Raw genomic sequence first — 24,819 nt, 5'->3', positions numbered from 1 at the left:
GTCAGCCAAAGTTAGTATGGTAATGTTCTTCATCATGCTGTTTTGTTATTTTTATGCATTATTCCACTTAGAACAAATTCATGCCAAACACAGAAAATGAATGTGGATTGGCAATGGGTGACCTGCACAGTGGAAGGCTATCGATGAAATGAAGATGTGAGCTTCCAAACCTCAGAGGTTATGTTAAGAATAAATCAAAAATATTTGAAGCACTCAATTCCTGATTCAAGTCCAAAGTTGTATAGTTCCCATCAAAATGGACTGAGTCCAGTGCCAATACCTTGACAGTACAGTACAGATGGGTGTAGACCCTTCACAGATAACATCTCCAACACTCAAATGAGTTGAATTAAATTAAAATGAAGATACAGGCTGATAGTGAATTCAATATGTTTTTGTTCAACATTTGGTTTTTTTACCACACGCTATTTTCCACATCAGTCAAAACAGCATAAAGGAACTGTCTCCATTTTTTATGGAGTTAATGCTCGGGTGTGATGATGAAGTTGCTTCATCTTTTTTTCCCACAGCAGTGTGTGACTTTAATCTCTGCTTGTCCTTCATCTGTTGGTTCGACCATTTTCATTTCGGAAAGTAAATTGTATCAACAGAACATTTGGGAAAATATTGTGTGTGTGTGGGTGTGTGTGTGTGTGTGGGGAGGGTGTTGGGGGGGCGGGTTCTTTTCTTTTTTTACAACCTATTCACTTTCTGCCAAGTTAGAAAGTAAAGCTTGATGTACTGTTGCATGATTTCTGCTGCACTTTACACCTACTGTAATATAATTGTTTGTCCACATTTGTAGTACACATGAATAATAATAATAATAATAATAATAATGGGCGGCACGGTGTGTGAGTGGTTAGCACGTCCGCCTCCCAGTTCCGAGGACTCGGGTTCGAGTCCAGGCTCCGGCCTTCCTGGGTGGAGTTTGCGTGTTCTCCCCGTGCCTGCGTGGGTCTTCTCTGGGTACTCCGGTCTCCTCCCACATTCCAAAGACATGCATGGCAGGTTAATTGGGCGCTCCGAATTGTCCCTACGTGTGCTTGTGAGTGTGGATGGTTGTTCGTCTCTGTGTGCCCTGCGATTGGCTGGCAACCAGTCCAGGGTGTACCCCGCCTACTGCCCATAGCCAACTGAGATAGGCTCCAGCACCCCCCGCGACCCTTGTGAGGAGCAAGGGTTCAGAAAATGGATGGATGGATGGATGGATGGATAATAACAATAATAATAATAATAATAATAATAATAATAATGTCAATAATAATGTCAATAATAATAATAATTATTATTATTATAATTATAAAAGTACCTGGACACCACGGTTATTATAGTTAAAGCAGCTCTATGTAAGATTAAAAATTTCAACTCTCTACTGCCACCTGTGGCCGAAAACAAACTGCAGGCTCATACATGCTGCGCGCACTCGTACGTGCACGACCTCAATACTGAAGACTGGGCTCTTCATATCCAATTAAACTATGTTTTCAGAGGTAAGAAGTTTTATAATGTTATACAAAGCTGGCCACTTCACGGAATGAGACTCTCGATCCCCACTAAACAATTGATGTCCACGGGACGTGCAGATCATATTGCTTTAGTCGGTCGAAGTCCAGTCCTGTGCTGTACTCCAAAACGATGTGCAAATTACGTCAATTAATTGGACCTCATTCCGACGTCAATATGCAGTTCCATATTGTGTAGTCACCCCGCTCGACGGACGTCAACCTGATTCTAGTCATTATTAGTTTATGTCGCCCCCAGGCTAGCGTCATTGTGCATTAGCCGAAAGGTGGGCTGTCATTTATGGAAATTGACGATTGTGAAAAACATATAGACCCATTCACTACTTAGTGTGATATGGCCGTGAATGTTATCGCCATTCAGTAGTACCGTTCACATTCCGTTAGCATAATGTAGCTACAATAGGCTGTTTTCACGGAGGAAAATAAGGCAACATTTAGCCTGATTGAAACGCCGCGGAATGGAATGTCTGTTCTTCATAAAGTCATTCTGTTCTATTACATTCAACTTTGCCCCTTTCACGCTAAATGTTGCCGTCCACCTCACTTTCACCCCAATAGTTACGACCGAGAAGTGATCGATCTTGAGTCTACTGCTATTTGAAAACAACCCATTTTCTTCTAAATGTCAAGATACTCGCTTCTTACCTTTTCGAGTAGAAAGAAAGCCAGCTGTGAATCACTTTTCTAATCCAAGTCCGATCTCAACGCTCTCCACCGCTGAAATGTCAAACCAATGTTCACTCACGTTCTCGGCGCCGGTCACTATCAAGTTTAGATTTTTTTTTTTTTTTGTGGCACTTGACATTGTTTTCATTTTTTTTTTTTGAGCAGCCTTCCTCGGAGTAACAGCGGGTGTCTGGGGCAGCGAAAATCTGTACTAGTTCCGTCTTCGCGCGACAGGAAACAACTGATGATGACGCGAATAACGTCACATCCCACAGACAGAGGGCGGGAAATTCGAAGGATTCGGACCGGACGCTTCCTAAATAATATTGGCCAGAGGCTTGTAGGAGTACCCATGGTGAACAGCGAAGATGTTGATCTACTAATTAGAATATGTTTCAGTCATAAATGGTCAAATAAAAAGGCTATTGTTAAGATATTTTTTTGGGAAATCCTACATAGAGTAGCTTTAACAAAAACTAACTAAATAACGAAAACTAAAATTGAGCATTTTCGTTTACTAAACAAAAATGAAAATACTTAATGTTAACTTACATTTATAAAACTATTTAAAACTATAATTAAAGAAAACATGCCCTTGTTTTTTTTTCACCTTTCTCAATTAATTTAACACAGGAACCTTTGGGTTGATTTTAAATGTAATTATGTCGGTACAGCTTCAACAGTCACTTGAGAATTGTAATTTACTATTACACAATACTTTGCAACCTTTTTTCTTCTCTTACACTCCACAAAGACTCCATATAAGCGATGGAAGAGTATTGATCTGAGGTATCGATATCGGGCCAATACCCAGCCTTATTTCAAGGTACTGTATCGGTACTCGTGACTGTGGACAATTAATTCCTCTTGTGGCCGTTTTACATTATGTTTCATGAACTAGAAATTAAAAAGTAAACAAATACAAGACTAGAAAATTGCTATAAATTTGATGCAATTTGATGGAAAATGCTATATTGAGATACATAGGTCCTTCTTTCAAATGATCTGTCATTTTTTTGCAGGGAAATTTTATGTATCTTAAGGACTAGTGGTATCAGTTATTTGTGACTACTCAAGAGTTGAGTACTTGTATTAGTATCAGTCTGAAAAAAAGTGATATTGAACATCCCTACTCCATAAAACTGACAAACCTAAAAAAAAAAAAACTTTAAAGAAATTAAAATAATAAAATATAATATATAATATAAACTGAGAAACTAATTAAAACATAATGTATAATAATAATAATAATAATTATTATTATTATTATTACTATTATTATTATTATTATTATTATTATTATTATTATTATTATTATTATAAAGTCAAAATGAAATTAAAAACAACTTTAATGGAAAATCCAAAACTATTACAGAATATCCCTGCTGTACACTCAAAGTTTGGACATATTCCATATGAAAAATGAACAGGAGCAGCATGTTGATGCATTGAACCGCTTCACTACTTCATATGTGTTGCACTGGGGCAATGGCCAACCATGCCACTAACAGATGTTGGATTTCTTTTTGTAAGACTCCTCTAGGACTTCACAGATGTAAAGAATCACCGAACATAATTGCCCCTCCTGTACAAGACAGATGTTCAGCAATATCTGAGCTAATTGGACTACATCAACTCCTTTTTCAGTGATAAATGTGGCAAAGCTGCCACCACTCGAATTCTTCCAAGACTCGAGGAGGTGGGGAGGTCACTTTCATTTAGCCGCCAACTAGTGGAACTGGTGTCCACTGCGCTGCCTTTTCTCATGCAAATGTGCGCAAATAGATAGAGAACGCTGTCTGTCAGGGCGGCTCTACGCCTCCGCCTTCCCGCTTTGCATTGGCCTTTCTCTTGTTCCCTCAAGAGTGATGTTTCTTTTTAAGTTTTGCTTCATTCAAGACTTCCGCTTTCCTTTTTGACGGACTGCCTGCAGCTAGCAAGTGGCTCATATTGTATATTTTTTCCCCCCCTCTTCCTCTCCTAGTTGGAAAAGTACCGCTACAGTGTGCTCTTTCTCAATGCAAAAAAAAAATAAAAAATAAAAATACACAAGTGGCCCGTCCGTCTGCAAGAGCACACTTTGCTATGTTAAGAGTTCTTCTACACATTCATGCTGGTTTATATTCCAGATGGAGCGCCTTTTGCATCTGCAGGTACTGTTTAATTCAACTGCGGTGTCTGTCTGACCACTAGGTGGCAGCCATGTAATGAAGTACATGAAGAAGAACTAATCTGACGTCATAGCTGAGACGAAAATAACAGAGGTTGAAAAACGTGGAGAGAAAGAGAAATACGAAACTGGTTGTTGACAATTACAACACGGACCAATCACGAATGTCTGGCAGACACAGACAGCAACTCCCGCCCAGTATAAAACTATTTGCGGCCATTGAAGCGCTGATTGGAAGCTAGACGCCAATGCTATATATCTATACTATCATGTCAAGCTTTGGTTATCAAAAAAGCATGCATGCGTTAACTGCCGTTACATGATGCGCAGAAGCGGCCCAACTAAGCAACGTTGATTACAGGAAACGTTGCCCCAAGTCTGAACTCGCTCATTTGTCAACTGATTTTCATGAAGCTTACTTTTTTTTTTTTTTTTTTCAATTCCAAAGTGTATATGGATGGATGAATGGTTTTAGTCACTTTGCCCGTTCGAGCTTTCACATTGCGAATACTGGCGCGATATCTATGCATCTATTCAGATCTATGATGACGGTAAATCCACTCAGTTCCCAGAATGCATTGCATGGTGCAATATTTTTTAATTAATGAAATTATAAGGATGTCAATTATGTGTGATTATGTTACACGTATGTACTGGAATTGCATCTTAATGGGGAGCTGTCAGTCTTACATGCCTTTAATTCCTGATCATAAAACAGCCATATGATATATTTTATTAACCTGTATGTATTACATACTGTGCTTCAGGGATATTTACACAACACCAAATGTATGTAAAACAAAAAAAAAAGATGCTTTTATTCATTTTCGTGGAAACATATCCTTTGTTGTGTTCTTTCATCAATGCATCTTGTACCTGAGGCAGAAACGTTTGAGCCCACTAATTGCTTTCGATTCTGTCATCCGATAGTGAGATAGCAGAGAAAATAACTGTCAGGTTAAGGAGACGCTCAGGACCACCAACTGAGCGTGCAGAGACCTGCGCCAAGATCAACGAATGCCAAGGTGTCAAGATAGATATCTTCATTGCTTGCTCATATGCAGGATGTACAGAATGCTGTATGTAGCATTTAGTAGTACAAATACACTGCGTGACATGCTGAGGCAGCCATTTGTCTCCATCTTGGAGTAAGATGCAAGAAAACATTTTCCTCCATATTGCAAAAGCCAAATAGTTGATTGATAGGTGCAGGTGGTAAAGTATCTTTCTGAGGAAGAGTTCCCAGCTCAGTTGAAACTGGATATTTTTCTCTCATTGCCGTCTTATGAAAACAGTAGCCTCAAAGCACAAAGCTGAAGCAGGCCATGAAAAGAGCAAAAAGTGTAATATAACATCTAATGTCTCGAACGTCATGCCTATCCTAGCTGGACAATAGGCTCTTTAGTGCTGCGCCATCCGCCCAGCAGCCTTGGGCAGACTGTTAAACTCCAGAAAAGTAAACCTTTTGTCACTATAGTTTTCACACACCCTCCTCTATGTCAGTTGGGCGATGGAAAATTATCAAGGGAGGCAGCAAGGCAGTCTTTATTTGGCTATTATTCCAAGTGATAAGTCTTCATTTTTTTACATGTTAACTGGCTTTCCTAATCACAAGGTCGCCAACAACGGCATGAACTTTCAACATGATGTACAGGAGATTTAAAACAGATATCTGCTTCCCTTTTGATTTCATATTGTATGGCATCATCCAGCCTTATCCTACCAGAACGCACTTTTTGGTGATAAGAGCATACAATACATGGAAAATATGAGAGCACGTGAGCTCAGGAATCCACCTAAAGCAGTACTGATGTTGAAAGTAGATAAAGCCACAACCCTTACTTGAATATTTCGTCTGATATATGACACCATTATTGAATTTCAATTACAGAAGCTCTGATTTAGTTTCCAAGAGCAAAAGCGAAAAGTTGAATTTAATTATCCATATACACTGTGGTCTTTTCTGGAAAGTCAGTGCAACAACAAGGCTGTTTCTTTGCACTCCAGCACTTCTATATCAGGCCAACAGCTGCTACCTCTCAGCTAAGGCATGCTGACTTCCACACACTTGATCTAACACATGGCCCTTGCCTTTATTCTTGGGATTACGACTTGGAAAATAAAGAAATACGCCCCTCTATTTCATCTCTGTAATACATAAACACCATGTAATATGTTGTCTCTTTTTGTGTCATTTGTTGGTGATTTTGGTACTTTTGCAGCTGTCTTGCGAAACAACCTTTTAGATGTTTTTTTTTTTTTTTTTTTGACTGACATTCCATGAACTGAAAGCAAGCGAGCAGATCCAAACAAGGCCTTTATGTGATTTAACTGATTGTGGGTTTGGTTCTGTTCAAGTAGCGCGATTGCTCCTCCGTCAACGACCTCCTTAAAGAACAAATTCGGGACAGGCGGCCAGTACAAACTCAAACATCTGTCATACCATCTACGAGCTGGTTTTGGTTATGCCTGTCAACGTTTGGTGCCCTGTTTTTCTTTTTGTTGGCATGCAGTGATATGCCTGCATGTCTTAGCAGCTCACATATTTGTTGGTTACACTAATGTTTTTAACGTTTCCACCACATTTGATACTCGCTATGAAGACAGGAACCCTGCCTGCCATTTCTTTGCATGTAGAGGTTAAGCAAAATGAAAGCCTCTCTGTCTCATCGAGACCACCTCCCAGTTTCTTACCTCCAAGAGGCTGGCTTGCTTCTGCACACAAACCACAAACGTCACACATACCCCTGACACACTTTCCTGCCCTCAGAAACAAAAAAGCATTTCATATCCTACATGCCAAATCTCCATTTCCAGAAGTCACACAGTTCACACAATAGGAAAGGGACCTGAGTTCGTTTTTCAATTGGGCTACAAGGAGAAGTTGTTCCAGACTAGTAATATTTGTCACTCAGCAGGCAGAGTCTGGTGATTATTTTGGTGTGGAGGTCTGTCAAGTCAACACCTGCAACATTTAAAATACACAGAAGAAAGAATGAGAAGACACAAGGATTTGATTACTCGCGAGGAGAAGCTGACAGAGAGTTGTGCGCAGATCACAAGCTCCCAGCCCCTTCTGACACAACTCCCTACTTCTCCTCTTTTATTTGGGATTCCCTAACATACACAATAGGCTACACACTTGCCTCTGAGGAAAATGGGAGTACTGGCAGCAATGTGATAAGCAACTCCAGCAGTCGTAAAATACAGAGGACATCCTTTAAATCGTCACGACTACTAATCCTTGAAGGCTGTAGTTCTTCATTCCCACATTCCAGATGTCCTCAGGTTGAATAAACATGCAGCAGCTCCAAACCCATAGTGAAATACTGAATACATAGTTGGCAATTAACTATGTAATAAGAGAAAATATAGAATAATATATACACAATAACTCTAACATTCCCCCCTGTTTATTATATATTTGCTCAAAGTCTCAGATCACCTATGAGTTACTTCAATTAGATTTTCAACTGCAGGATCATATTTACGAAAACAAATACATTTACACTCAGAGGCAATGTTAATCTTTAGTCATAGTCGGCTGGATCTGAAAATAATTCAAGCATATCATAATGTACATTATCCAATGTTTCTGTATGTAATTCTCAGCATTAATAATTCAACCAGCTGTCTCTCTTCCTCTTCATGATGGCCCCAAAAATAAAAATAAAAAAGACAGCCCCAACTGCGTCTGATCGCATCTTACGCTCCATTTGATTCAGGAAAGGGACTCGTCTCCTTGAGTTGTCCCTTCTGACACATCCTGCACAGTGAGACAGGTCCTGGACTTCACAGCGGTTGGGGGAACTTTGAGGGTAGCAAACAATGTGCTCCCAAAGTCTTCACTGACTTACTTGGTCAGACTTTTCACAGCGAGTCAAGCTGCTTGTTTCTCCTCTGACCTCACTTCAGTCAGGCTTCGTTCCGCAACCTGGCAAGCTGTTAGTCAATGGTACCTGTTTTGTGCCATGTGATAGGTGAATCCAGGAGAGTCGTTCAGCGATCTTCACAACCTTCGGGGCCAACAACACTTACAAGGGCCTTCCCACCTTAGGCTGGACCTTTAATCAAAGTCAGTCACTACCCTTGATGGGAGGCTTGCCTTCCTGCTGAGATAGAGAGTCATCTGGCATTTGATTAAACATTTTCACTTCCTTATCATTTAAACAATCTTCTCATATAGTCACTTGAATAAATTTCTTTCATCTGTACGGCTTAACAGGTTATTACAATAGGCAAATTTAAATGGTCCACCACACGAAATTTCAAACGAGCTTAACTGTCTTGTTCCTTTTACAATTTCCCAAATCACTTAATCATCAATTATCTTATCTCCATGCTTTGATCATGTATTTTTCTCGCTTTTCTGTTTTTCCCTTAAACAATGTAACATATAAAGTGACTTTCATTCATTACTCCAAATAACTAGTACGTCATATAGAGACATGATCTGTTCACACAATGCTTCTGCCATAATAATAACATCCAGTTGTTTTTCTGGAACAATTTCAACTCATTGTTACATTTTTTAAGACCATCAATCAGTACTTGTTAATATTGACATTGTCTTACTTTTTGTTCAATTCCATAAAATCCATAGCCACTAACAAAAATTGTAAAATATTAGAAACATCAATTCCATGTATAACAAAATTCTAAAACAAAATTCCAAAAACATAAAAACTTAAAAAATTAAAAATATAAAATTTACATGCGGTATTGCCGTATTGTTACCAACTCCCCCCTTTTGAGACATTTTTATGGCTCACAACTCAAAATCATTATCCAAGCCACTTCATATAAATCTTATGCTGCATGCAATTTAAAATAATTTCACAATATTTACAAAAGGTTTTCATTTTTCCTTTTTTTTCTTTTCCACTACAGTGTTCCCTCGTATATCAGTGGGTTAACCTTCATACAGTCATTTTCCTCTTCCAAAAAATTACACAGCTGTACAAAAATCCACAAAATCAGCACTTTTTTTCTTTTCTTTTTTTTTTTTTTTTTTAAACAACTATGGAATTTAAAACAATTGGGACCCTGTAGCCTTCACCGCTCTGGCCCTAATTTGCGAAAGAACACTGTAGTTTACATGTCTTGGACGGATAGAATTTTATAGTCTACCCATAGCATAGTAGTAGTCTGGCATTTCTTCAAAACTAATTGTATCATACTACATCTTGTATTGTTTACAACCATATAATCAAGTTTAAATGTAACACATCTTTCCCAAAGCCATATGTAGTTAATAATAAAGCCACCATGAATATCAATCATCTTGTACACAATTAATATAAAATACTGGCTTAAATTCTACTTCATGCATTCTAAACAAAACTCATAACCATGTCAGCAATCAATTGTCTGTTCAAATGGCCTTCCAATATCTTCGTAAAGCCACTACTATCATTGTTCAATTTAAATCACAAACTGCATTTTTCACATTCATCTATCTATTAAAATTTGTCAAACATTGTCGTTGTTATCAGTATCTCAATTCAATTTCAGTAGTAGAATTGTTAGCATAATTATCCACCCAATTCATGTATAATTATATATGTATAATCACAAACATCAAAAGTTCATAACAGGTCACAATTTCACTCAGGAATTTAAGATATCATTTTGTAATTTGTTTCAAATCTTAGGGCCGACAAAATTACTTCGTTTTATCGTTGGGTCTCCATCATAACCACTTTACAATCAAAACAATCTCAATATTACACCCTTGTTGCACAAAAGTGTAATACACCTTTATTTACATCATTCTCCAATTTCTTCTTTCTTTTAAGTTGTTGCTGGTTTTCATTTCACAGCTCAATTTTCTTTCATGCCATAGAAGAATTTTGTCCATGCAAGTCAAAATCTGACTTCCCAAATGTACCCAAACAATTTCGAATTGCTTGAGAGGGTATTGTGGGACATTCACAATATCCTTGTAGTAATAATATATATATGTATGTATATTTCCCTTCCAGTGCAAATTTAGACCAGAATATACAATTTGGGTGTACTGTTATAGTACTTATTCATTCCTCAAATTTTCATCAAGAATCCAAATTATCTAATAATATATTTCCAGTTAGTAAGTTTAGTATTTTCAATCAGCACTTCTGCCCTTTGCGAGTCCTTAATCACTAGTCTAATTTATCTCCAATTCAGCATTTTACTCAAATAAATCATCTTTAGCATAGATGATATCTGGTCTGTTTGCTCTGATTTCCACTTACTTACATGTTGTCAAGAAACCCAACATCAGAATGAATGAATGATGAATTCATAAGGAAGCAGGTTAAACAGTTCTTCCTATTTAGTTTTAAAGAAAAACAAAAGTTCTGTCATCTCCATTTGTTCTGCCATAATTGTTATATGCAGTGTCACTGTATCAAACTCATCATCAGTTTACAGGTAGTCAGTCAACTGTGACACTCGTAGGTGTGGCATTGTTTTCGTTCTCACATTTATGCTCAGAGTGACATAGCTTATCATCTCCCTTCTTTACAATCAGTTCCCTCGCTTTTTGTAGTAAGGCGTCAGCTACCATTTAAGAATTTATTTAGGATATAGACTACGTCGTAAAAATGCAAAGATCCTACACCTTTCACATAGCGATATCCCTTTTTCTACTCAGCTTATCTTTTTATTACCATGTTGCCATCTAATGTAGACACCAAGACTAGGTCTAATCCAATTTAATATAATTCTGCTTACTGGTTTCGTTTCATCTTTGTTTTTTATGTTCACCTTGTTCAAATAAATGGCCGTTTTTCCACCAACAACAATTACCAGGGCAATAAAAATTCCTCATGGGGCATCCAAGTACTATCTCGGCAGCAGGGTCTCACTAACCTAAGGTGGTTACTTTGAGGGGTCAGTATTTTTACAGCAGCTCGTCTCAATCAAACTCATTTAAATTAATTACAGAGAACTCTAAGACACTGTAAAAACACAATTCTAAATTCCCTGCTGAACTTTTGCAACCAAAAACTCACTTTACCCAGAACTCAAAGATCCTGGGCTTGTTGGTGGAAAAGCAACTATTAATAATTGTGCTCCTTTAAGAACATTCAAATTCAATTATAAATGCCATTTTTTTCTTCTTCATCAAATTCAAATCTCAGCTATTTATTTATTTTAAATAACTCACCACTAATAAAAGGTTTGCCTTCTAAACCATTTTAATAATCTTTTCCCTTCAATGCCTATTTTACTTATCAGGTTCTGGTGAGGGAGAATTTGTTAAATTCCACAGTCAATCACAGCAGGAGCTAAATCAGAATTCAATTAGGAAAACATTCCTCCGTGTAACTAATCTTTTATACAAACTTCAGGACTATATTCAAAACGACATTGTAAAGGCTCTTTCTTACAATTTTATGTTGTTCTCTAATCTGGATCTGCATGAGTCACACCAAATCTATTAGTAAATAGAAACACCACAATAATGAATTTTTAGAACATTTAACTCCTAGTAAGTATTTTCAAGTCAGTCAATAAGGTTTAAATTACTACCTGTTAAAAAGTCATGAAATCATTGCATTTCCATATAGAAGCTTCTACTATCAGTGTGATATCAAGGCCTTCCCCATTTGGCAATTTGACAAATGGTGCCATTACACACTTTACAATATAGTCATAGCTGAAAACCATCATTACTTACTTAATTCAAAGTTTCAAATTTCTTTAAACTAGTATTTAGTAGACTAGATTAGCATTATTTATCAAATAATCTATATCATTTTAAACTATCTATTTTATACTTTTGAGGGTAATTTCTTAACTCAGTGTCCTCTAACGTTACACCTTCCTGTCTTATCATCATCTACACCACCACAACTTGTTCTAAACACTTCACAAATCCCACTTTAAAATCATCCACTAATTCATCTTCTCTTTATCCAGTTGTTCTAATTCTACCATAATCAATTCTACTTTCACGTTTCTCTCTTACTTTTATCATTTCCCATGCTCAAAACAGTCCAATAAAAAGGATTTTTTTTTTTTTTTTTTTTTTTTGTCAGAAGTCCAACAACTTGTCATCAATCACCTACTTAACTCACTCTCAAACAATTAGCTTTACCATCCAAAAACAAAATACACAATTTTCACCTGAGGACCGGGTGATGACCCTTTCTGGGACCACTTTTTGGTCCACGCACCTCATATTTGATACAGACCAAAATTTCTCAATTTCACCGTTTTTAACATAGTTATGTTAGACACGATCTAACAACCCCTTATACACAATTTAAACCCTTTTAAGCCGTCGTCTTTAGACAATATGACACACAGACACATACAAGAGCTCACAGAGACAAACACAGTGAGAAGCCACACACATACACTTTTACAGACAATACACTTATGCCTCGATATCATTAGGCTGTTAAAGCTCCAACTTTCCATTTCATTTTATTCCTTATTTAATATTGTAGTGGATTACCATTATTATTGTTATTATTTTTACTATTGTAAATTAAGCTGGCCAGCAAAAGTATATCTTGTAATCCACGTATTTCAATGCTATATTTTAGATGGATCTAATTTTTCTATGAACATCCAATCCTTACTGGATAGTTCATCTTATAGCTCACCTTTTACTGTTTATTTTCCCCCATTTTATATGAATTTGGTACAGTCCGTGAACCTAGAGTTTCCTAGGGACTGATAGGTTCAAATAACAGGGTGACAATAAATTTCTCACTGTGGTAATTCTCAAGCTTCTACCCAATAGGGCGGAGAATTCTTGCCTTTGCTTCCACAATGAGTTGTCACTTACAATCCTGTTTGTTTAAAATGAAGTAAGTATCAAATGACACTACACTTCCATTCACTTCACACACTCACACAAGGCCCTTTTATTTTCTGCGTTTCACGGAATTTAAGTACGTACACGACTCCGGCATCGTCTCTTTACACGGACGTTACTGGGCTCCGTTCCCTTTACTTGCCATTGACTAGTATTCACAAGGTTTTTCCTCCCACACAGTACCTTCGTGCAGGCTGCGACAGTACCTTCGCGCAGATTTTACGTCGACATTCACTTCACACTTTCCCCCGGAAAGTAAATTTTTTCTCACCCAGATGTCTTCTCGTCCTTTGGATTCCCGTCAGCCTTCCAGATCCCAGTCACAGAGACGAAAATCCAGTCCCAGAAAAGGGTAGTATTTGCCGTGGCCACGGTCTTCCTGGAGGTCGACTCTGCAACTGGAATCCTTTAGGCGTCCTGGGATCCGGCTCGAAAGGACCAAGTTAATGTCAAGTCAACACCTGCAACATTTAAAATACACAGAAGAAAGAATGAGAAGACACAAGGATTTGATTACTCGCGAGGAGAAGCTGACAGAGAGTTGTGCGCAGATCACAAGCTCCCAGCCCCTTCTGACACAACTCCCTACTTCTCCTCTTTTATTTGGGATTCCCTAACATACACAATAGGCTACACACTTGCCTCTGAGGAAAATGGGAGTACTGGCAGCAATGTGATAAGCAACTCCAGCAGTCGTAAAATACAGAGGACATCCTTTAAATCGTCACGACTACTAATCCTTGAAGGCTGTAGTTCTTCATTCCCACATTCCAGATGTCCTCAGGTTGAATAAACATGCAGCAGCTCCAAACCCATAGTGAAATACTGAATACATAGTTGGCAATTAACTATGTAATAAGAGAAAATATAGAATAATATATACACAATAACTCTAACAAGGTCCAAATAAACCCACTGGGAGGCATGACCTTCTTAATTTGAACCAAATGCACTGGACATTGCAACCTTTATGCTAAACCCTAAAGAGCACAAATGCTGAATTGAAGCAACAATGAATGTCTTTTTACACTCTTCCATAAGGTTACATCAGTAAGAAACAGCCCTGGTTCATCATCAGAGGAGTTTATTTATCCATCCTCATGTCAAGGATTCAAGAGATGTCTTAGAGAAATACACACAAACTTACTTGAACCCACCTTCTGGCAGCATCCTCTTTTTCTCTCACTGTCCATTTCAAATTAGTGGCAGCGATAGCTCAGTCTGCAATGACTTGGTTCTGGGAGAGTTAGGCTGAAATTACTACACCCACTGCAGATATCTGTCTTCTATCAAGCTATCTATTATGAATGTTAAGTGAATTTGCCCATAGAAAGTAAAAAAAGTTTTTTTTTCTGTTAGTTCCTTTTTTTCTCTCATCTCACATTTAAAGGCAGGGTCTTCCATTTTCACTCAGGAAAATGCACTTTATAAATACAGGATGTACAGCCATGAATTCCTTCTGAATCGACACCTCTAGGCTTCTGCTAATGTGTGGTGGTGATTTTTTTTTCCTAAACCCCCACCCCCCAGCCTGTATTTTGCCATTTTGTGTTTGTTTTGTCAACAGCGGGACGTTTCTGTAGACAGACAGTTGTTTAACCCTCCAGCCAATCGCAGAGAGGGGGGGTTGCGGGGGGCGTGTCATTCACTGTTGGCAGACGGGGCTAGGTGAATTTGTCGGCTGCATGACGTCACTCCCACGGCAACTTGACAACACGCACGGTTTTGTTTTTGTTTTTTTGTTTTTTCAAACACTCACTCACACAAGCTTGAGTGAGTGAAAAAAATGATTAAAAAAAATCCTGTCTGTCTGGCGACAGTGAGTGAAAATGGAAGAACCTGCCTTTAAAGATGGCAAACATCAATGACTACGTTTACATGATGTCAATATATGAGCTTGTAGTGATCAGAACATAATTCACCCACGGAACGTTGGGACGAAGGGGGAGTTTGTTGGGATGAAAGGATGAAAGGATGAAAGGATAAAAGAACAAAATGTTGGTAGGTCTGTGAGCCTCGCACAGAGTGAGTTGTTGATGATGTGAATAAAACGCCAGTCTTTGGCTATGGACTTTAACACTCCGCCTTCGACTCCCGTCACTGCTCGCTACATTGGTGACCCCGACATTCGCCTCGTTGACGTTTCCGAGGCTGAGAATTTGATCGAATTGAGCGACATGGCGAACTCCGCTAATCTCAAGTTACCGGAGTTTTGGGAGTTGGCCTCGGCGACGTGGTTTGTACAAGCTGAAGCTCAGTTTGCCATCCGTGGAATTACGGACGATTCCACGCGCTACTACCACGTCGAGGCCGCGCTCGGGAGCTCCACGGCGGCCAGAGCTACGGCGCTAGCGAACACTACCATCTCCGAGCCACGTGCTCTGGCGGAAGAAGCCGACCGCTTTTTCCTGGCCACCCAGCGGCACAACCACGAGGTCTTGGCCTCTGCACGCGCCTTCCCAGTCCCGACGGCCGCAAGGGCACCTCGTAAGGCAAAGAGGTGCCGCGCCCCTTGCTCCTTTGTTGCGTCGGGAAACGGCGACGCCTCCACTCAGTTGCAGCTGTGAGTGGGGGCGCAGAGTGCCGGCTGCTGTTTATCATGGACACCCTCTCCAGACTCAAGTTCCTCTGTGACTCCGGCGCCCGCAGAAGCGTGTTGCCTGCCTCGGCTGAAGATGCTGCCGGGGGCGCTCACGGCCCGCACCTGTCAGCGGCCAACGATGCACCGATCCGGACCTACGGCACTACGACAGAATGTGTCTTTGGTGTGCCCTCCATCCAATACCTCGGCCACCTCATCAACGAGGACGGCGCCACCCCGCTCCCGGCAAAAGTGGAAGCTGTTGCCGCTTTTCCTCGACCCCGGACGGCCCAGGGTCTTCGGGAGTTCCTCGGGATGGTGACTTGTTGCCACAGGTTCATCCGCCTCTTCCACTTCATCCTGGAGGGCCGTGAGTTCACGGTCTTCGTCGATCACATGCCGCTCGCCTTCTCCATGTCGAAGTTGTCCGAGCCGTGGTCCGCGCGGCAACAGCGACAGTTGCCGTTCATATCTGGATACACCACGGACATCCGACATATCGCTGGCAAGGACGACGTGGTCGCGGATTGTCTGTCCAGGGCAGCCGTCAACACGATACCGCTGGGCCTCGACTTTTCCCGGATGTCGGCCGACCAGGCTTCCGACCGTGACACCCAGTCGCTTCGGGGCTCCGACACCGGGTTGCAAGTTAAACCGGCTCATGTTGACCATGTTGACCCCTTGGACCACCCCGCGCCCCCCGCCGCGGCCGCCCCCCTGGGCTGCGCCTTGTGGACCGTGTGGAGTCCCTTCCAGTTGTTCCTGCATCCCCGCCAGTTGGTGCGCGGGTCTGTTCTGGTGTTTCTGCTGTGTCCCTCCCGCCCTCGCTCCCTGGGTCATGTACCCGCAGGGGTCCGGCAGTTGCCGCCCCGTCATCCGGAGTTTGATTGTGGGTGAATTCTGGGGGGGCTTGTGTAGTGATCAGAACATAATTCACCCACGGAACGTTGGGACGAAGGGGGAGTTTGTTGGGATGAAAGGATGAAAGGATAAAAGAACAAAATGTTGGTAGGTCTGTGAGCCTCGCACAGAGTGAGTTGTTGATGATGTGAATAAAACGCCAGTCTTTGGCTATGGACTTTAACACTCCGCCTTCGACTCCCGTCACTGCTCGCTACAAGCTAAGGTTAAAATTCTGGTTTCTGAAATATTCAAAATAACTCGTTAACATGCGTGAATGGACGGAATTATATCCCGATCTAAACCGTGAAGCATAGACGTGGTTACGCAAATAGATGTCATTTCCGCTTCATACTTTCTATGGTCAATGACAGACATTATGTTCATGTCGCTCACCACAATAATAAAGTAGTCGTTTCTTTCTCACTCCAAAAGTGTGCTGCAGTGCTGAGTCACCATATTTCGCCATGTTTGTTTACTTCTACTTGTGTATTTCCAGTGGGTTGCAAGCCAGACACACGGACTTATACTTGTACACGCATATATGTGTTTATGTATATACACACTATGACATTTTTGCCGTCGAGATAGAAAATAATGTGAAAAGGCCGTGGAAAAATCAATGTATTCAAGTTTGGCTTGTTTAGCGAGTGGCAAAGTAAGATATCCGCTGCACATAAAGTAGTTCTTGTACTCATTCTGTTCAATGGAGTTAACCCAATCACGTTTATATGACCAGATATTGGGGTACATGTTGATATTTCTATTCATGTGTACCTTGACGGAATTTGTGTAAGGAAAATGATTCATCAAGTGTTAAGTCAGCAGCTTCAAAGCCAAACTGAGCTTCAACTACTGGATCATTATTGTGTTCCTACCAGTGAACACTATACACAGAATGTAGTCAATATTTACTGTATGGAGGCATTTACATTACGGACATGCCAACCAGTCTCTTTCATCTATGACATTTCTCTGACTTGACTCTCACAGAAGTCCAGACTATCAGGTTAAGGTGGGGGTGGGGTTACCCGGCCACCACTTCAGACCGGGTGTTAGCTATGGAATCGAATACCGTGTCTTGCAGTGAGGTCAATGAGTCTTTGGCATGGTGCTTCCGTCTGTCTGCCCAAGACATTCCGCATTACTCTAACACCTCGCAGAATTTAAATTCCTCTCTCAGCACAACACCAAACAAGGAATGAAAAACAAGCATGTGATGGAGGATGTGACATTTAATTAACAAAGCATCTATCCTTTGTGGTCTGTTTTTTTTTTTTTTTTGGGATGACTGTGAAGTTTCCAAATCAATGAGTCAATGGAATTATATTTTCCCTGCATGGGTGTCTGAATGTTGCGTGTCTCTGCAGTTTAAGTTCTTTTTGTGCTTCTTAAAATGAAACAATCCATTTACGCAACCATGAAGTCTCGTAAAAAAGATGGCTAAGACGGGCTTATCAGAAAAATAAATTCACCTCTGTGCTGGAAAGAAAATATGAGCACTACTGTCAATGGCTATTAAACTGCCACCACTGACACCGATATGCTCACTTTAAGTTCTCAAAGCAAAGTTTTGGGGGGTTTTTTTTTGGGGGGGGGGGGGGTTGCGGCAGTAAAAAACACACAATCAGCATCATTCATAAATGCTGCTGTGGTTATATGTCTTCGTTCTGTTTCAGCCGCACTTGGCTATGTTTGGCCACCCATGAATTATGTTGTGCCATGCAGAAAGTTGAGGGGGGGCAGACGAAAGACTCCACTGTCGTTGATGCTGACTGAACTCTGCCTCTTTGCCATTCTCAGGAAGATTGCTGAAATTACTAGTAGTCGCTCGAGATGGTGAAAGCATGACACTCTCTTGTTTCTCACTGTCTCTCTCCTCCTCATCTTGATCCCACATTTATTCACTCTTGCTTTCCAAGTCCTGATTAATCAAGTATGACTCTGCAAGGAAAAAATGTAGCTTTGTGGTTTTGAAGCGTCATTGCTTGTGTCTATGACCAAATATGGAATGTTTGGAGGTAAATATTGAAGCTAGACTTTTGGAGATGTCAACACTTACTAAACCTTCACTCAGACATGACATGGAACCAAAAAACACAATATATTTTATTTGATGGTGAAGTGGAGCATGTGTTTGTGAGTAATGGAGGAACACCACTTGAGTGGATATAATTTACTTCACTAAGAGGGATTAAGGAAGTCTAGAATCACCTAGTTGTGTCTCCCGGATCCTCCCAAGGAATCATCACGCACAGGCTTTCACAGCTGACTGAGTTGTTTGTCCAGCTCCTTTTCAGAAAGCAAAAGTCAACACAAAAAGCGAATTGACCCTCCCCTCATCACGAGAACAGGACTCATTCAGTTGGAACCTGGGGAGGAACTCACTCCCATAAACGCATGATTAATTTTAGTCACATACTCTATCACCCAATGGATCAAATGGATCTCATCTTTGCAGCGTTGATATGAAAATTTTATTTTAATTTCCAAACAAGCTCATTTTAAAAGAAGGATGAGGTGAGGGATATGTCAACAGTTAGTGATCAGTGCAGACATAACCTTTTAGCGGTGCAGTTAATTTCATTATATCTGGTAAGATCAGCATATCCTGGTCAAGTGCAGGACAGCAAGAGCTACTTCACTTACGTAAACCAAACAATGTAAAAGTAATTTACCATTTAATTAAACACACAAAATAAACAGTACAGTGTGCTGACATTAACAGTAAACAAGTAATACAGCTTTATAGGCCTTAGCTTCCATCGTAATCCCTAGTATTGATTTAAGTGTCACTTTTTGTTTTCTTGCCATTCCAATCTTACATTCCATTGTCAACACAGGAAGAATTCTCATCCAATCACTTGACAGCAGCGTATTTACTATTTATGTTCAACCTCCACATGGAGCCCAAAGCGTACCACTGCGACCTGCTGTTACAAAAGTAGCACTTGGACGCCTTTCGGATTGCTTATTTTGTGACCCTGCAGAACTGATTATATTATGGTATGTATTATATTAAAACTGTAATTGACCGACAACCAGTACATGGTTACAAATTGATACAAAATAAATGGATATACAGTATTTTAATATTTAGACCAGGGGTGTCGTATTAGCTCAGGGGCTGCATGGAGGAAAATATATTACTAAGTGGGCCGAATCGGTAAGATAATGGTATATAACTTAAAAACAATTGCCGTTATTTATACGCGGAATTTTTTTAGATTTTTGGACCAGTCCTAAATTACGGAGTTTAACTGTAATCTATTGTTTAAAAATACAACTTTGCCTGCACACCCGTCACCATGGGCGGGCCATAGGGGTCCGTGCCCGCCCACCAAGATGATTGTGCCCGCCCAGTTGAGGCATGGATCTCTAAAATGGTTCCCCTTTTTATTATTATATTTTTCCATTCATTCGGTTTAGCACTCTTATATCCGAGTGTCAGTAAACGCAACACAGGTTGCCGGTGTCGGAGGTATGTTACGTTTGTGTTGGCTGCTTCAGTTCATTGCTTCTAATGCTCGCCACTTGCTGTTCTTGTTTTTGGCGTCGGCTACAGCCAACGGTGGCTGTTTGTACAAGTAACGTTTTCTGGCGGCATTCTTGCAAGATGTCACAATATGAAGAAATAGTGGTATGGTTTTGTTTGATTGATAGCCAGTCTTATCTGCAACAGCCATCACAGTCTTACTGAAAATAATGCTAAGTATGCCTTACGCTGACTTATACGCATACGCGACCAATATGTCAATGTTGGCGTGCAATGTAAGAGTCATGTACATTTTGTACAAGTGAAGCTGCACGTTTCTGAGGACGCTGGCGCACAAGACAAGCGAGGAGGGACATAATACAAACTACTTTCGTGTCGGCAACTAAAGAGTCACTTGGGAAAAAAAAAACTACGGGACCCACATATCGTTTTGGCATCTACAATGAGGTAGGATTTTGCTTTCCTTTTTTCTTTTTAATTCTGCTGCAGACACCGTTCAAACAGGTGGCCTGTTCGAAGCAATATGTCAGCACATCCGCCCTATTGGATGTGGCAATTGTATTTGCCATTACATCGGCAAAAATAGAAAGATTGACTTTGAATGGGATAATATAATCAAAGGTAATAATAATTCCTTATTAATCCAATGAGTTGTGGCTTGATGATACATCTCCAAGGAGAAACAGAAGGAGGCATCTTTACAAATAGCTTCACTTTGCCTCATCCAATATGGCTGCGGCGTCCAAGTACTCACGACGCCACCGCAGTCTACTTTATGTGTGTGTACTGTAAATGCGGTCTATGATAATACTGTCAGCGGGCGCCGTTCAATGGATAGATGCACGACAGTGCTACATAAATTTATCCAAATATATTGGGCGAGTTAATGCTGTCAGTATGGTATTCATAATAATTGGGCCCGCCCATGCATTTCATGTGTCCCCCTTAAGCCTGGGCTCTGGTGACGGGTCTGTTTGCCTGTATGAGTTCCAGACGTGTTAAATCTACTTTTTTGTGCATATCTATGTAGTCCCAGAATGCATTGTGTGGCACAGTTAATGAAGTTATAAGGACGTTAATCCTTGTCATATGTATTTGTGTTACCGGTAATTGAATTTGTGCCGTATTTAATACATTTATGTTGGTTTATGAATTAAGAAAAAAAAAAAAAAGAAAAAAAAACTTTTTTTTTTTTTTTTTTTTTTTTTTTTTTTTAAACAAACCATAACTTTAAGTTGTGTGTAAAATAATGACTTCCAGGGCCATTCTGTGTACAAGTTACTCACCCGAGGACTGCTTCTGAAATTACAAATTTATATATTTGATTATGGCTGGCTGATTAATTGGTCCGACATTACGATTTGTTTTTGTTTAGTTTTTTTACTTTACTAAGTCATCTCACGGGCCGGATTAAACACCTTTGTGGGCCTGATCCGGCCCGTGGGCCATATGTTTGACCCCTCTGATATTGTGTAATGGTGGCCTTAGGAAACCATTACTTCTGGAAAACAGAAAGAGAGCCGCAAAACAGTACAGTATTAGCATAAGAACAAAGAGAGGAAAAGGGGATTGGAAATTAAGGATGGTCATTTATGGTTGTTGAATGTTGCTAATTAATAAATATCATTTATCCTCATAAACCTATACTGGCTCCTTCAGTAAATCTCGTATCTCACTCAGGGGCAACCATTTGCAATAGTAGCGGATATTGATTTTTTTCTTTTTCTTTTTAGTGTTCATTCAGGGTCGCAAAGACCTTCAACAGATATTGACCAACAGTTTTAATGGTCGGCAACAGTTTTTCTTGTCACAAGGAAATTTTGAACATTGTTCGCTACCTTTGCCAATACTCCCAAACATTCGCTCTCTCAGTGGGATACGGGTTTCAAGTGTACCTGTGGTGGTCAGAAGGAGAAATATGTACAATATCAAGAAAAAGTACATCCAAACATGTTTTTTGTTGCACTAATTGTACATTATTAAAGCACACTTATAATCGTGTAAAGCTAAGAAAACGTTGAACCTTGGCTCAGCCATCTCCCCGAATTCAACGCAGCCTTTTTTCTTTTTTTTTTTTTTGATGAATCTGAGTCATTCTCGCAACTCTCCAGAGTCAATACTGACGGAAGTTCCGTCAATCCGTCACTGACGATGCCTGTTTGCTGACAGATGAGACGTGACAGACGAGGCGCTGTACGCACATGTAAATAATACCCCGCTGCATGCAATCTGGAAGCTGTCAGTCCAGTCAGGTTATAACCTGACTAATCCTTTCTGCTTAAATAAATAAATAATAAACAAATGTTGGCGTCTAGATGACTGATTTGAACCCATAGGGAAGCGATCTGGCGTATCACTCAATTTTGTGCAAGTGACGGCCTGTCAACTTGTTGATGTCACATCCACACCAACATAGCGACGAGCATTAAAATTAACCATTAAAAGTATTTTGGCAAATACAAGACGAGACACAAAAATGGGAACACCAGATATTCATCAAACTTTACAATACTGCTCCATTTCCCCATCAATACCTCAAAATGGGGCACAGGCGGTATGCTTTAAGTGGAACAGAGAACCATTTTTGAACAAATTCAGTTTGAACACAATAACATTATTTTGTTTCAGTAAAGCTTTACCGTAGATGTGCTAAAAGAGAATAAGTCACATTATAAAATTGGGGCTGTTACCTAGCTGCCGAGTGGCCACATCAGTTTCCATGCTTTTCTCCACCAAGCTGTCATTCCTCAACTCTCATTGACCCCATTGATGACATGGACCATATAAGTCCATGCCAGTAGCATGGAATAAGCTTTTTGTGCAGGAAATAAGCGTGTCATTCCACACATTCCTGAGTGGAATCTCTGTTCTTTCAGCATGACCTTCAACTTATCTCTCCATCAGAGCTTGTCTGCTGGGGAGAGAACAAAGTGGAGAAGTAAGGAAGAGGAAGAAAATTCCAGTTCTTGAGTCCAATGTCACGATGGCACCACTATCATGCAGTGTCCACACTGAATTTATATCATGGAAACTTTGATCATATTCTGGGGTTCCATACTCGGCGATTGGCTGGCAACCAGTCTAGGGTGTCCCCCGCCTACTGCCCAGAGCCAGCTGAGATAGGCGCCAGCATCCCCCGCAACCCTTGTGAGGAATAAGCGGTCAAGAAAATGGATGGATGGATGGGTTCCATATTTAATGAATTGTGTGTAAGATCTGTGTGGGCGTTTCCCTGGCAAGTCCTTCCACCCTCGTCTAAGTAGGCAGCTGGTTTACACACGCACACATACCCACTTGCCCCAACATACACACGGCCAATGACTAGTCTTGATTGCTGGTTAGTGACGAAAACTCGTAGCTGGCTCAGTGTTATTTTCTCTCTCAGTTTTTATGTTCATGCTTTATATGTGTGGTTTGGATCCGTTTGTGGTCGTGAATTGCTAACTGACAGCTGGCATGAGCTGGTTTTGGAGTGGGAAAGTCTGCACTGTAGGTACTGTAACTATGGATACTTCAGACTATTAAATAAGTCTGCACAGCAACCCAGACTGTTAGATAAACCCTTGACGACGCGTATGACATCACAGTTATATTAAAGTTTCAAAGATGATTGATGATGATTATTAGGGGTGTGAATTGCCTAGTGCCTGACGATTCGTATCATGATTCATAGGTTTCGATTCGATACTGATTAATCCCGATGTGAATTTATAAGTCGATTGTTACGATTTTTTTTTACTCAATTTAGAAAATAGCATTCAGTAAACTTGTACATGTACACTGTAAGATTTGTATGAAAATGTATTATTTATTGATCTGAAACTTCAGTTTTATAACTGAGCCACTCTATTTAACAAACAGGTTGTAACCTTTTTCATGTTAGAACAGCATTGAAATAAAATAGTAAGGCTTAATGTTCCATTAATATAACATTCTTCCATGCTTAAGGTGTGAAAGTAAGACGTTTTGTTGAATATCTTTTCATCAAAAATGGATGTTAAAAAATCTATTTGGCTGCCTATTGAATCGATTCGAGAATTGCTTGCTGTAGTATCGCGATATATTGCCGAATCGATTTTTTTTTAACACCCCTAATGATTATAATGGGGGTTACATCAAGAGCAAAATGTGGTGGTTTTAGTGGCCCTGTAAATGCAGAATCCCATCAGACTGGAGGAAAAACCTTGGCTACTGTCAACTTTAGGTTTGCACTTTGGTATTTTTTAAATGTCAACTTGACTCAAAGAAATGATTCCATCTAGTTAGAATCAATCGTTAATTCTGAAGTGCATTTGTCCAATAGACAAGCCACAGTGTTACGGTCTCAGTAATTTGGATGTGGGTGGAGGTGGTGAGGCCAGCTACTGGCTTTAAATTTGAGTTTTAATCTGAAGTGTGATGTGATGACTGGCTCGTGTGTGCTGCTACACATTCACTGCATAAACTGTGTGCCTGGCCAGATGTAATCATAGCTGGAAATTAAACTTTAAAAAATATGTTTGCAATGATTTATACTTGCAATGATTTATACCTGGCAGTTGCCAACATGGTGTCTGCAAGCACCTAATTTCCCAAAAGAGGCCAATGGAGTCATCCACGAATGACTTTCCCACGCTCTGACATGTACTGTATGTATGTTGGCCTCTGTATTGGACTGTCAGATCG

The 24,819-nt window shown here is 40.1% G+C and overlaps 1 protein-coding gene across 3 annotated transcripts in view; it reads left to right on the top strand.

Moving 5' to 3' along the window:
• The window catches only part of pdzrn3b (PDZ domain containing RING finger 3b), a 123,829-nt gene that overhangs the window by 21,131 nt on the left and 77,879 nt on the right, over window positions 1–24,819 (top strand). The window contains exon 1 of one of the 3 annotated variants that reach the window (XM_077528790.1): window positions 20,100–20,139. The exons of 1 other annotated variant lie outside the window; for it this stretch is intronic. The gene's annotated coding sequence lies outside the window, so the exon portion shown is untranslated. Of the gene's footprint in view, window positions 1–20,099; window positions 20,140–20,183; window positions 20,602–24,819 lie in introns of those variants that run through there. One more of the 3 variants, XM_077528789.1, reaches the window with a different exon arrangement.

This window comes from Festucalex cinctus, chromosome 8, assembly GCF_051991245.1.
Source record: "Festucalex cinctus isolate MCC-2025b chromosome 8, RoL_Fcin_1.0, whole genome shotgun sequence".
In the NCBI taxonomy this organism is placed as follows: domain Eukaryota; kingdom Metazoa; phylum Chordata; class Actinopteri; order Syngnathiformes; family Syngnathidae; genus Festucalex; species Festucalex cinctus.
This window is presented reverse-complemented; position numbering and strand designations above follow the sequence as displayed.